Raw genomic sequence first — 13732 nt, 5'->3', positions numbered from 1 at the left:
GATGAGTTGCTGTCATATACAATTTGTAACTGTTTTCTCATGTCTGGAAATAAAATAAGTTATAGATGAAAAGGATGAGATAGAGAGGAAAAACTCTGTTTGGATAAGCAATGTTTCCTAGCTATGCGTACGTGAAAGCCATAAATACAAAATATTGCACATATAGGGAATGAAGAAAAATACTATCCTGGGAAATGTATATCTGAGAATCTGAAAGGCAGACACTGCTTTAGAGAGTGAAGATTTGTTTTGGCAGTTCCTATGAAACCACATGAATGAAAATGTCATTCTTCTGGATTTATAACATTATAAGCTGTGTTCTAATTGCAAGCAATAAGCGCTTTGAAAGAATAGCTTATAGCCTGATTCCAGTGATGCTGTAAATATACCCTTCCCCCACCCAGAGAAGCCATCCGGACAGCAAGAGCTGACAAATAGTCTTTAATTACCCCTCTACCTCTGCAGGTCCCCAGCCAGACCGATACCGCGCTGCTTCCGTTCCCCCCCAGGATAGGAGCTGTCACGCAAACAACCTCGGATAGCTGCAAAACAAACGCCCGCTACCTGCGGTACGTCAGCGCGTTTGCAGCTGCTACTGTCCCCGTCTCTCATCACTCTCTGCTGCTCGCACTGAGCACTTTAGAAACACGAAGACGACCCTCCAGGAGAGGGAGGCAGTCGGAGGTTTTGTGTGTGTGTGTGTGTGTGTGTGTGTGCGTGTGCGTGTGTGGTTGCTGGGGTCAGCACAACCTCTTCCACAGCAGGTGCAGAAAGGGCCCGTCCCTCAGCGCGCTCTTGGGAGATACGCGGCACCGGGTCGAAGCCATGACTGTGCCGGTGAACGGCAGCTTGCTGGAGCAAAGGCCCGGTAAGGGGCCTGTGGGTTGTTGCTTTCACAAGGTATACAGTGCTGTGTTTGGAGCTCCTGGAGCTTTGCCCGCGGCACGCTGCTCAGTTTGTATTTCCCCATCTCCAGAAACAGCGAGCGGCCAGCAGAGTGACACCAGCGACGGATCAGATGGGGCCAGCGAGGCACTGCCCTGCTCCAGGCTGCGCCCTCGCCTCCTCCCGCGGCCCAGGGAAGCCCCCGCGGGGACGTCCGACACCCTTCCCAAGTGTTGTGGTCGTGCGCTTGGTCTAAACGCATTTAATTGTAGTTTATGGTTGTATGTTTGTCTGCCACCTGGCACAACCTGAGGCCTTCAGCAGCTTCTGTGTTACACGCATCAGTAATAAGTATGCCAATTAGCTACACTTACGTTTATTAGTGTGGTAACTACTTTGTGTTATATGTCATGCCTGAAGGTGCGCAGGCCTTGCTGTGAGCTAGGTGCATGGTCTCAGGAGCTGAACGCACAGATACTGATGCAGGTCTCGCCCCTTGGACTGGCTCCTCCACCTCTCTTTGAGGCAGCTAACAACCGAAGCACTCCATCATAAAAAGTAGAGGCTTTCAGTATTAGGTGACACTGTCACAAAATACAGTTTTATGTGGCCACTGGGGACTTGAAACCCGTTAACGTTAAGCCACTTGTCCATGTAACACCTGTTTTCTGAATCCTAAAAAAAGGTGTGAAGACTGTGAGTTGCTTTATAGAGACACGCTGAAAATGAAAGGCTGATGGCCTTGTTTTCAGGCATTTTCAGCTGTCCATTTCCCAGGGAAGTCCAGAGGAGCTGCAGGTGCCTGGCTGCTTTGAAAATCCAGCCCTTAATTTTGGCAAAGCTTCTTGAGGATAAAGCGTTGTTATTGCTGGTGCTTTCAGCAGATCCAGAATTTGTGATACTGTATTCCTGTCTCCCACCAGCCAAAATAAGGCAGTGCTCAGACACATTGTAATAAAGAGAAGAAAAACAAGCAGGTTGTCACGCTTTTGGTGAAATGCTTGTTTTTGATTTTGTCTCGACTTTGAGACAAGACTTAGGCTGTTTTCTTCTCCAAACCAGTTTGTTCGTTTTTAGTTGCAAACAGGCCTAAAAAAGGTGTTCACACCTGGTGCCTGGCTATTGTTGGCAAAGTGCTGTATAATAGCTTCTATTGGGTTATCAAACTTCGTCTTAAAATAGTCAGGGTTTTTTGCCTCCATCACTGAAGGACACTTTTCATTTACATCTGATCAATTTGACACCTAATATGGTTTTCAAGGCAGAATATATTATGAAGGCAAAATTTAGCAGTAAGATTTATTCTCTGATTGCCTTTATAAACTCCTAACACATCTTGGCACACAGCTTTTCTCTCTCTCTGACATATGCATAAAAGATGTAAGTTATTGGTATAAAGAAATGTAAAAATAATTAAGGATGCTGTCACAGGTGACTGATATTTATTCATGCACATGTTGGGGACTTCCGAGGCTTACAGTGTAGTTCAATACAAATTATAGGGTTGGAGGGATTTTTTTTTTTTAGGATTAACGGTTGTTAAATATGTCAAAGCTAGTGAAGTTAGAGAAGCCTTGCAAAGACAAATGTATGAGCAGCCTGACAGCTGGTGAAATTCATCAACAAATTCTAGTAAGATTGACTGGGAGGAATCAGCTCAACTTCTCATATGTTGGTGGTTTCTAAATTAATTATATTTTAACCACTTTGGAGACAGACCTGAAAATAGATTTGTGGAGCCTGGTGTAAGCTGTTCAATAAGCAGGAAAGGAATAAAAAAGTAATCAACATCTTAGCTGTTTACAGAATGAAAAAGAAATCAAACACTGAAAATATTATTACAGTGCCATTAACATAAATCAATCGCACGCTCTGCTCTCAGAATCTTTCTTCATTTCTGGTCATCCCATCTCATAAAGTCTTTAATAGATATAAACAGAGTGCAGAGATTGACAGTGAAAATTATTAGAGACATGTAGAGACTTTTGTAAGAGGGGAGGCAATGAGCTGGGACTGTTCAGGAAAAGCTTTAGCTCCTATGAGAGATTCAAACACCTCGGCGGGACCCGGGCAGATTGTACTGGGGCTGGCGGAGCGGGGAGGACGTGGCTCCAACGCGATGGCCGGGGGGATGGAGGAATGCCTGTTATGCTAGGCTTTGGATAAAATGTAGAAACGATCCCAGGAATAGAGACCTGCTGCTATAGAAACTGTGGAAGCTAAAGAGAAAAAGGCCCAGTTCTTTGCAAGGAGGATGGCAGCCCTTCCTCGAACCTTGGTTTTGGTGGGATTTCAAGCCTTTCCTATCCATGCCCGGTCTATGGGACCGTCTGGGTTAGCACACTGGCTGGCTCTGAGGAATTTAACACCCCCCATGCCAGAGCCAACTGCTAAAATGAAGCTGCTGGGACTTTTTTATAGCACTACAATATTTGCAACAAGATAAACACCAATTGCTAAATAGGATTAAAAGAAAGGTCTAGAAATTTCTGTAGGTAAAGTGAACATATATCTGTTTTATCGAGCAAGCTAAATACTTTAAAGGATATGATCTCTCATGCTTTAAGTCATAAGTTAAATGCTTAACTACTGCAGTTTTGGAAAGTGGCTCCGTTATTGGCAGATTATTCTGCAGATGTCCAGCCAGAGGTTTTTTACCTTCCTCTGGAGGACCTGTGCAGGCTGGGGAGCGAGAGACGCCCAGACGTGATGCAACCTGGGGTTCCCACGTGCGGATTTTGCAGGCCATTTCCAGACCGTCCTCTTGCCAAAGGGGAAGGAGTCCCGTCTTCCCCACCACTTCATTCAGGGTGGGCCGAGCTCCTAACTCACACAGGTGTTTCTGAAAACCTCATTCTTTCTATTTTTCTCTTTAGTGAATGGAAAAGAGGAAGAAAATAGCATTTCTGAGTGAGATATAAATGTCTAACGAGTAGGTCTTGGATTTGTAAAGAAGCTCATGAACTTGTACTTAAATCATTTTGGTGGTTGATTTAGAGCCAAATCCTGCTTGCCTTGCTGAGGTAATTAGCCTGATTATTGTCAGAGGGATATTCACCCAATTAAGGTGAGTGGTGTTTGATCTTTATTATAGAAATCAGTTGTCAGTGCAAAATCAGCCGACATAGCTGAGTGGTGCTAAGGCTGTGCAGTGACAGGCACTAAAAGAAACCTTTAAACGCAGAGGAAAGCCTGGTGTCTTTTAAAGAAGAGGGATGGATAGAAGGACCATCCAGCTGAGGCTGTTTGGAGTGAAAAGCTAAAATCCGACAGTAAGAGACGTGTTCTCGCATGTCTGCTCTGTGGGACTGCAACTACTGTTGCTTCCAGGACTTCTCCAAAGGAGGGAATAGGCTAATTAGCTCTACAGTTGCCATCTATCAAAAGAGCGTCTGAAATTTTCCAGTGATATTTTTTCTCTCTCCCAGCTATTTCTACGGCATCTATCAGTATGATACATGATTACCATCTGGATATCTGGCTAGTGACCAATAGGTTGATATGTGATGCTCTTAAACACAAACAATCAGAAAGCAGAGTGCAGATATTTGGAAACAGTAGACTAACAGAGCACATTTTAATGGAGGCTGAAGAGATTATAAATGAACTTAGTGAAGAGGGCCTGAGAAATCCATTTGTTCAAGATTTTATAGTCAAAGAAAAGAAATAGTGCATGAAATCTAGGAATCTTCTCACGTGTATTTAAATTGCATGGAAAGTGTGCTTGTAGACTAGTGATGGCTGCTGCATTAAATCCATAGGTAAACACTCACTCTGAGCTACAAAAAAGGAATACTAGTGCCTCTGCGGAGTAAAACTTTTAGCCCTGCTGGAAGAACCTCTGCACTTCGTGCTGAATGCTAGCAGTTATCATTTGCACTCCTGGCACTGACCTGCTGGAGTTTTATTAAGGAAAAGCACAGCTCTGAGATCAAGAGTTCTGATTTCCAGACCTTCTCCCTCACCCTGAATTCAAGGATGTTTAGAATTTTTATTTGGTTCATAAGAAATCAAAGGAATTTTACAAAATGTGAATTTGTTTTTTGTTTTTTTTTTTGGTTGACCTTAGAGTTTACGGATACTCTAGTCCAAGGATTCAGTGTGAACTCATCTATGTGTTCTTGTTGATGGTCAAACTCACTTGTGTCAGTAGTTTACTGTGTACCTTAGTACTGTCCCCAACATGGGTGCTGTGTGTGTATGCATGTGCAGAAAACAATGCCTTCGTCTGGCAAAGTGTCACTGCTACAAAAGCTCCAGTTGTCAGTTACTGGAAACTTTCCTTCAGTTCAAATGATTTTGGAGCTGAATTAGAACTTCTGGTGTTGCGACAGAATTTTGCAAGTTCTATGATGGCTTTTGACAGTCCTGGTCCCAGCGGGGAGAGACTCCTCACTTGAAATCTGTCAACTTCTTCATCACACAGGGAAAAAGAAAAAGGAACACACCTAGAAACCCAAATATACTTTCAAAGGGGATCCTCTCTGACTGAGCTGAGTTACTGTAGATATTTCTACATGAGAAGCATATTCATTTAGGGTACCACCTAAAGGCAGGCACACCTGACAAAGACATCCTGTTCACACCTAATGCACCAGATAAATTGTTTTAAAATGCAGAGTTATTTTGTGAGTTCTTACTGAATAAGTGCATCCACATGTGCATCTCCAAAGAGATTTTTAATTAATTGCTTTCAGTCATCTTCTTTTTGTAAAATTAGAGCAATGATGGAATAGACTGGCTGTGGAGTTTGGCTGAGGAAAGATTATGCTAATCCACTTGAAATACAACTAAAACAGAAAGCAAGGGGAGGTAAAAGCAATTTTTTTTGCAGCTCGTTTACCTGTGACAAAATCTTTCCAAAACAGCTGTGCACCAACTGTTGGATCTTCTTAATTAAGCTCTACCAAAAAATATTTTGTCATGGACTTCCTGGAATATTTCACCACCAGACAGTAAGTCCTGCGACACTCTTTGCAAGATGGGGAAATATGCATGTTTCATGAAATTAATAATTGGAAGAGCAGTAGAGCTTTCAAAGAGCAGAGTGTCAGCTAGAGCAGTGCATTATGCAGAAGCAAAAGGAGAGGAAGAAGTTGTCAGAAGTTTATGCTATGCCCCGATGCATTATTAACACCGGTTTTCAAAAGCCAGGGCCCTTTTCATTTGCAGATCCTCCAGTTAATAAAATGCTGTGGTTACAAATTTACTTCCTTTGTTCTCTGTTTGGATTGTTGTTCCCTGTGCCTTAAAATTTATATGCTTCTTTGAAGGAATTGAAAGATGGCCTAGTTGCACTGATGTTTTTTACTCGGGCTCTTTTTCTGAAACACTCATTTCCTGGATCAGTAAACTTCACCAAATCACAACAGACATCCTTACACCTGCTCTGCAAGGACTGTTTTTCACAGCTGAATCAATTCTTTCCCCATCACCACAACAACAGCGCTGGAATTCAACATAAACTTAAAAATGGCTTATCAATGGATAGATGGGTCAAGACAGCTGAAACGCAATGAGCACTCACAAGCTGTTGTGTCCTTCTTGCCATTCAGTTCCTTTTTTAACTCTTGGGCTCTGCAACATGTTGCTGTGGTCCAGATGTGTTCATCTGAAGTCTTTCTGCAGCCGATTGACGGGTCATTAGGAAGAGGAATTTAGGGGTGTTTGGTGAGAAGATGTGCTGAGCTGGGACTGCCGCTGCTCCTCACTCTCCATGCCTCACTCCTGGATATGCTCTCCTGCTTTTCTTGCACCACCGCTGGTGGCCGTTTGCTCCCAGTTCAGCCCCCTAAGCCAGCCAAAACCAAAGTGTAGGTGTCTGAAGGTTTTATGAGCTGAACTGGCTCACCAGAGGGTCAGGCGAGCCTGGGATGGTGCAGGAGGGGTTGGCTGTGTGGGAAGGGGGAGGCAGCGGGAGTCCAAAGGGCAACGACAGCCCCCGTAGATGCCGCAAACTGCCAGGGCAGCCCAGCCCCTGGGTCCCTCGGCCCCTCCCCAAAACATACACTTCTCGCAGAAGTAAAAGACAGTAGTAGCACAGAGTAGCACATCCACACCTGTGGATGGAGCGGGGGACAAGTCTCCAGTAGGATTTAATATTCCTTTGTTTCCTCTGACTTTGATTTAACCATGGGCTGTGATGTTTTAAGTACCATATATTAATTAGAAACGGTGGGGAGTGTGTCCCAAAGGGACCATACTCCTGGTCTTCTCACCGTTCCTAGTCTGACTTATTTCAAGTTATTGCTCAGAAACATTATTTATTCACTCAAGAGCCTGACGTCTATAAAGCCTATCTAGATTTGAAAATAACTAATGGTTGTCAGTAAGGAGCACCACTCTGCTGAGGTGGAAAATAGCTTGCCTGCAAGTAAAATGCAGCCGAACATACAGGATGTTTTCTGCAACACTTCTTTAAGCTGGGCAATGTTATCGCTCTTCCCTTTCCTGGTACTGCGCCTCAGCAGGCATACAAGGACAGTGCCGTCCAGAGGGCTCCTTCTGCGACAGCCACCTCGGACAAATGAGCCACCCTGGGCCCAAGCAAACACTTCTCTCCCACTGATCCACTGAAAGGGAAGTGGGGAAATGGGACAAATGTTCTTTTGTCTCCTCTGGTCTTCAAAACCCTTCTGGAGGTGATTGATTTAGGACAACACAGCGGCACGCCTGATCTGAGTCAGAGGGGGAGGAACAACGAGTTCAGGCAAAACTGCTCGGTGCCTGGGGATGGGTAGGGAACAGGCCCTGGCTGCTGTACGCTGGTCGTGTCTGTGGTCCAGGGATTTATTATATCCCCCTTTCAGTGGCTCAGAGTCACTGAGCATCTGCAGCTTAGTTTGACATTTTTCCCCTTTCCCTGAAGGGCTAGGCTTCTTCCCCATCGCTTTTAGACGTACCAGCAAACCTTCCCTGTGATGGGGAGCTGTGGTGCAGGACAGTGCTGAGGGTTCGCAGGCAAGACAGGCAGACACTGGCTTTACCGCGGTGTTGGCCAGTGATGTGATGCAAGGGTGTGACTAAAGAGCTTGTGCATTTACTGGAGTAGTCTTGAAAGACTGCTGAGGATCTAAAGCTGCCAGGTGACTGCTACTGCAGAGCTGTAGAAGTGAATAACAAAAAAACAGAGTGGAGACCCCCAGGTGCGTTAGCAATCGTATTGCTGTCTCCCACCTTACAGGGATGCTTGAAGAAGATGCTACAGCTCTAACACGTTGCTGGGTGTCCCTGCAGAGCTTGCCCATGGGAGCTCCCCCCTCTACAGCTATCCGCTCTCATCCCCCTCCCAAGGGATTTGACTTTTTCTGTGCTTTCCCTTTAAAAATTAATTACTTCTTAAAAAGTGGTCCATATAAAATCATCCCACTTGGATCAAGCAGAGTTGGCAGTTAATGATGGTCCATAGGACAGCATTATATTGAGAAAATGATAGTAGTATATCAAGAAGGAGACCTAATAGGAATTCTAGTAGTATCAAGGAGGAGTTTCAAGTTGGGATTTCACCCCAGACTACAGTGAATCAATCTCTGTCCCTGCAAGATTATCTGTTTCTGCCTTGATTTTCGTTCCTCTAATTCTTACAGTTCTCTTATTTTCCCTACACAGTACTAATCTTGCACGACGAGTGCCCTGACAAGATACAAATACATGCATATTGACTACACGCACTTGCAGCACATGTGCAATGGAGTGATACCTGCCGTGTGGCTTGCACACGACGCTTGCTGCTTGCCACATGGACACGTTTCTGCTCTTAGGATAAATAATGATATGCAGGATCACTGGACTTCAAATCCATTGAAAGGGTGCGAAAGATCATCTAACGGGGGACCAAACTGGGGGCTGGCTCTGGGCAGTTGCAGCAACCCTGCTGATTTAGCACACGCCTGACTTATTTTACGTAAAGTGGAAAGTATGCAATTCACTCAGTTGTAGACCTGAGTTTTCCTCCTATTTGACATAACTACAGTGCAAAAGTAATTCAAAAGGCAAATATATTCCTGTTTTATAACCTTTTTCTCCTTATTTGTTTCTGAGTCAAAAGAGCTTGGTGTTTTGACAGTTGATCTTTTTTCTCTTTGAGAAAAAATATTTGACAGAAATTCTTAGCCCAGCTGATTTTCACAGCTTTCAAGGCATGCACCAGATGTTAGTTAGTTTTCTTGACTGTTATTTTCACAACTCCTCCACATTTTCCTGGAATGTCATCAATACCTCTGCATGACAAAATATAAACCACCTCACCCCCTTGCTTGACTGCACCTGAATTGAGCACCTTTATTTGTAAATATTGTGTCAATCCCTAACTTCTAATGCATACACTCTCCGTGTGGCTGATCTCCCCTCCGGCAGTGGTCATCCTTATTTTTCCCTCTTGTTACGTTTTCTGTTCTGCAGTCATATCACTCACTGTATCACTGCCGATGCTCTCTTGCTATCCTTCCGGGTGTCTCTTTTCATCTCATGCAACACACAAGATAGACGCAAGAAGAGACACTACTCCGGGAAATTTAGAAATTTCCGTGATGGTCTTTTTTCTTTATTTTGGCTGCGCAAACAGTTTCTGTGGGCATCGTGGATTTATAAGCAAGACTGTTAGGAACAAAGTGGTGGCACAGCAAACACTGTGAGCGAATGGCCCATGCAATGTGCAATGGATGATGCTGACTATTCATTTTCTCAGAGCTGCAAGATTTCAAACACTTTGCATGAATATTCATCTGAATTTGAAAGCTGTTTAACCCTGCTCTCACATCTGCCTGGTGGGAGCACTTCAGTGCTTATGTGTTGCTGGTATGACTGCTTGCAAGGCGTGAATTTTAAACCTGACTGCTCAGATAGTGATGGAAACCCAATATGAAACTGTATACTTGGTTGTGAAATTAGCAATTCACTTTGTGCAAGTTAGTTACACAAATCATCTAATCAAGAAACACCACATGACTGAACTAAGCAACACAATATGAATTTGCAAACATTTGCCATTCCCAAAAGATCTGCAAGCCAAGAGTTATTCACGGAAGAAATTCCCAAGCAAAATCAAATAAATAAATTAGAAACCTGTATGAACTCCACAGACAATTTATAAACAGAAAGACAAGTGAAATTCATGGCAAAAAGTACTCATTCAGCTTTTGAAGAAAGTAGGGAAATGGTTTCCCACCACTATAAATCTATCTGGTGGAATTTAATTCATTGTCTGTTATACATTGATGGAGCAAGGGGAAAGCCAAGAGATTTGGAGTCACTTCTGACAGGATCTCAGAAAAATGGATGTTTGCTGCTGGCAAAAGTTTCTGTAAATGGTGAATTTGTCTGGAACAGTTCTGACAGCAAATTTAGTTTTGGATCAAGGGATTTGCAGTATGTCTTATTTACAATTGAAAATGCCCAATGTATGAACCTCCTCCTGCTACAAAAAGTTTGTTTTGCATTTTGCCTTATCTGGAACTGTACATTTAGTCTCATTTCCTGAGGACCACGGTCTGTATTTTCATTCCATCGTTAATAACACTGTCCTCGCAGGTATTTGCAAGGCAGAGCTATTACCCTTCCCCACCACTGCCTATTTTGCAACAAGACTAGGGGACTTGCCCAAGTGCCCGGGGAGGTCTGTGGCAGGGCGCAGGTTGAGCGCAGTCTCCCAGCACCTCGCCGTCTTGCCCCTTCACCCCCTTTCCTCACAAAGTGCACGGAAGAAAACTTAAGAACGGAAAGTAAAATGAAGTAAAATTGTCTAAGCTTCTAGACGAAAGTGAGATGGGGAAGAAAAAAACAGGTACTTGATTTCCACAGGCGTTGTTCACTTCTGACATAGATAAAGTGTCTCTGTGAAGGAGGCTTTTGATCCATACTGCAAACCACTAGAAAAATTTTCTTCGGAATAAGTTTTCACTATTATCATTATGTACCGACCACTGATCATGACACAGGTTGAAACAATCTTTTCCCCAATTTGCAATGCAAAGTAAAGCACTTGACTGAAAAGTTGCTGCTTGGATCAGGTGCCGAATATTTATAAGCTATGATTCTTAAAAGGAATTCTTAGTATTTCTGGTCTAATATTGCTTCTCTTTGGCAGAACCTGTATTTACTGTCACGGAACACATCTAGCACTTTTGTTGTTAAATTGTCATTGGTATATTGCTATTAAATGAATTACATCATGACCCACTTATTATGTACTCTAATATAATGAAACTCTCCTTAAAGGGAACGTTTGATAGGATGAGTAAATTCAAATTAGTTGTTAAGTCCCTGTTATATTGGAATTTTTTTCCTAATGAAGATTTAATGAAAACAATCAGTCGAACAGAGTTCTCTAAGTTGCGTGAGCTTTTGATAACAGCATTGTAAAGTATGCCTAATGACAACCACATTAAAGTAGATTTAGAATGTTATCATAACCCTGATTTTAATAGTTAGCAGAGCAAGTGATACTGTACTTCCTATTGCAAGATACGACTCTCCGTTCCTTTAAGTGCATTTTTAATTGCTCCTATGAGAAGCATTTCCACAAGCAGAACATTTTATTGTTACTAAATACTGCTCACTCTGAAGTCTCTCTGTTGTTTGGAAATGAAACTTTAATGCCTAAGTAGAAACCATTCATCAAAACAGGGAACATCATACCCAGATCAAACGCACCAGATGATAATGACACTGCATATGCATGTACATAAGATTTTCATTCATTAAGTTCCTGCTACTTATCTTGGTGAGGGTCATATGCAATGACAAATATTCCAACTTTCAGCCTCGGGTTGACCAAGGATCACACACAGTCCTCACTGCCTTCTTTTGCCTTGCAAACCCGACTCTCTGATGTTCTGACATTTTCTTGTCTCGTAATGCTAAACAGGCACACCATAAAAAAGTACATGAGGCTGCTAACTTTGCATATCTCCTCCCGCACTTCTGGCTGGGAAAGAAACAACAAGCCTTTACGCGGAGAAGCTTTCCTTTTGTACTTACTACTTAGTGTTCTCTGCCTCCTCAGCCCTCGCTCCCAAGCCTTTCAACATGCAGCTAAACATCATTTACATCCCTCGCCACGCTGTCGTCTCTCGGGGAGAGGGAGGGTGGCAGGGGTCTGGCAGTGGCGGAGGAAGAAATCCTACCTTTTTCTGTCTGAAACTACAATTCTCGTCCAGCAAAACAGTGTCAACAGTGCAGATTTCTTTATGCAAAAATGGATGGACACATCGCGCCTTTTTTGCAAGAGGTTATAACCTAAGGAATTCCTTATCCGGAAAATCCCCCTTACCCTCCCCCTCCACTTTATTTTCCCCGTTTCAGATGACAGCGGTGGCACTCCAGACACATTTTACATGTTAATAGCATGTCTCCCTTATCTGACAGGCTTTCCCCTTCCCCTTTTATTTTAGGACGCCTTCCTCTTTTCCCCTCTCCCACCTCAGAAACAGCTCAGCTGGCTCAGTAGAGAAGGGCTAAAGTGTTTTCTTCATGACCTCTATGTATTTTACTCCCCGGGAAAAGCAACGTGGAATGCACACTCAGCAGGCGATGAGATGTGAACCGGCTTGTCCTCGGGGCATTTCTGCCATAAAACACAGGACTACCAACAGTATTTTAATTCTCAGCAGTCTTGGCTCTCCCCCATGTCCCGCCACCCCCTCCCTACCCGCTCCCTCGCTGCTCCTGACTCTGCACCTGGCTGCCTTTGGAAACCCGCGGAGCAAAGCACAAACAATAAGCACCGAACAGCAACAGATTCCTTTGTTTCACATGCAAATCCTACCTCCGATAGTTGTCACATCTTCCTCTGAGGCGAAGCCTAATTATTAATAAACAGGGATCCAGTGGAATCCTCCGAAGTGCCACCAGTTGTTAAGCGCTGTCATCGTTACCTCCCGGTGCTTAAACCTTTTTGGACCATTAATGTCACAACCCCTGCTAACTCATAGCTTAGTACTCCCTGCTCAAAATGTCTGAAATAGTTTGGGAGGACAATAGGAATGACAGGCACACTAGACAGCCATGCTTGAAATTAGTTATCTGAAGCTCAGTTAAGGCTGTTTCATAGTGTTTTTCAGGCATGCACTAGATAAGGTTTATTAACCTAGGATAGACATGCCATTCCTGCTTTTATTCAGTGCTGTAATAGGATGGTTGTTAGAAATGCAGCGATAGGTCTAACCCCATTCATCCCTCCGTAGCTTTTAAACCTCCCCAGGAGAGGAAATAGCTTCAGTCATCCTTAAACTTACTAGGGCTACTGTTTCTGCAGATCAGGGTTTCGCACATTGTTTTGGAACTAAGGAGAAAACCGCTCCTTGGAAAGGAAGGTGCTGTAGCTTTCACGACTGATGTGGACGGGAAAATGAACGCGACAGCGTCCGCCCCCACTGCAAGCTGAGGCTGTCGCAGGAGTTAGTGAAAGTATCGATCAGAAGCTGAAAGTTCATAAAACTCTGTAAGGCAGAAGTGGCACGAAGTGAGTAAGGGGGACATATGGACCATACCGTGAATTGTACTTCTGGTGTCACAAGTGTACACCATACTTCACGAAAGGCAAAATACAGTTTGCAGATAATAGGGTCTCACAATCTAATTTGCAAGCTGACAGCACCCCAGCTGATGATAAGCAGAGCAAACACGAGTGACACACAGCATTCGTAGTGCCTGGGATTCGTGTCAGGGGGGTGGTGAGAGGATCGTCTTGGAGACTGCTGCGTTCAGTAAAATTGGGTGCTTCTCTAGACCCCAAGTCAGAAATATTAGTGTTCTGCTGGGACCTTGGAGCCTTTTTATTCTTGGTTGCCAGTTCTTAATCAGCCCAGGTCAAGATGGATCTGGGATTGTTAACATCCGCTGTCAGCTT

General features: G+C 43.7%; 1 protein-coding gene across 4 annotated transcripts in view; it reads right to left on the bottom strand.

Annotated features, from left to right (window-relative positions):
- The window catches only part of LOC106482246 (calcium-activated potassium channel subunit beta-2), a 112178-nt gene extending 98978 nt beyond the window's left edge, over positions 1-13200 (bottom strand). For 2 of the 4 annotated variants that reach the window (XM_067301426.1, XM_067301429.1), the window contains exons 1-2: positions 13119-13200; positions 12650-12774 (exon numbers count right to left, since the gene is read on the bottom strand). The gene's annotated coding sequence lies outside the window, so the exon portion shown is untranslated. Of the gene's footprint in view, positions 1-11862; positions 11928-12649; positions 12851-13118 lie in introns of those variants that run through there. The other 2 variants (XM_067301427.1, XM_067301428.1) reach the window with 2 other exon arrangements.
- Between the last annotated feature and the right edge of the window lie 532 nt (positions 13201-13732).

Source organism: Apteryx mantelli, chromosome 9 (genome assembly GCF_036417845.1).
Source record: "Apteryx mantelli isolate bAptMan1 chromosome 9, bAptMan1.hap1, whole genome shotgun sequence".
In the NCBI taxonomy this organism is placed as follows: domain Eukaryota; kingdom Metazoa; phylum Chordata; class Aves; order Apterygiformes; family Apterygidae; genus Apteryx; species Apteryx mantelli.
Note: the sequence above shows the minus strand (reverse complement) of the source record. Positions and strands in the feature narration are given on the sequence as shown.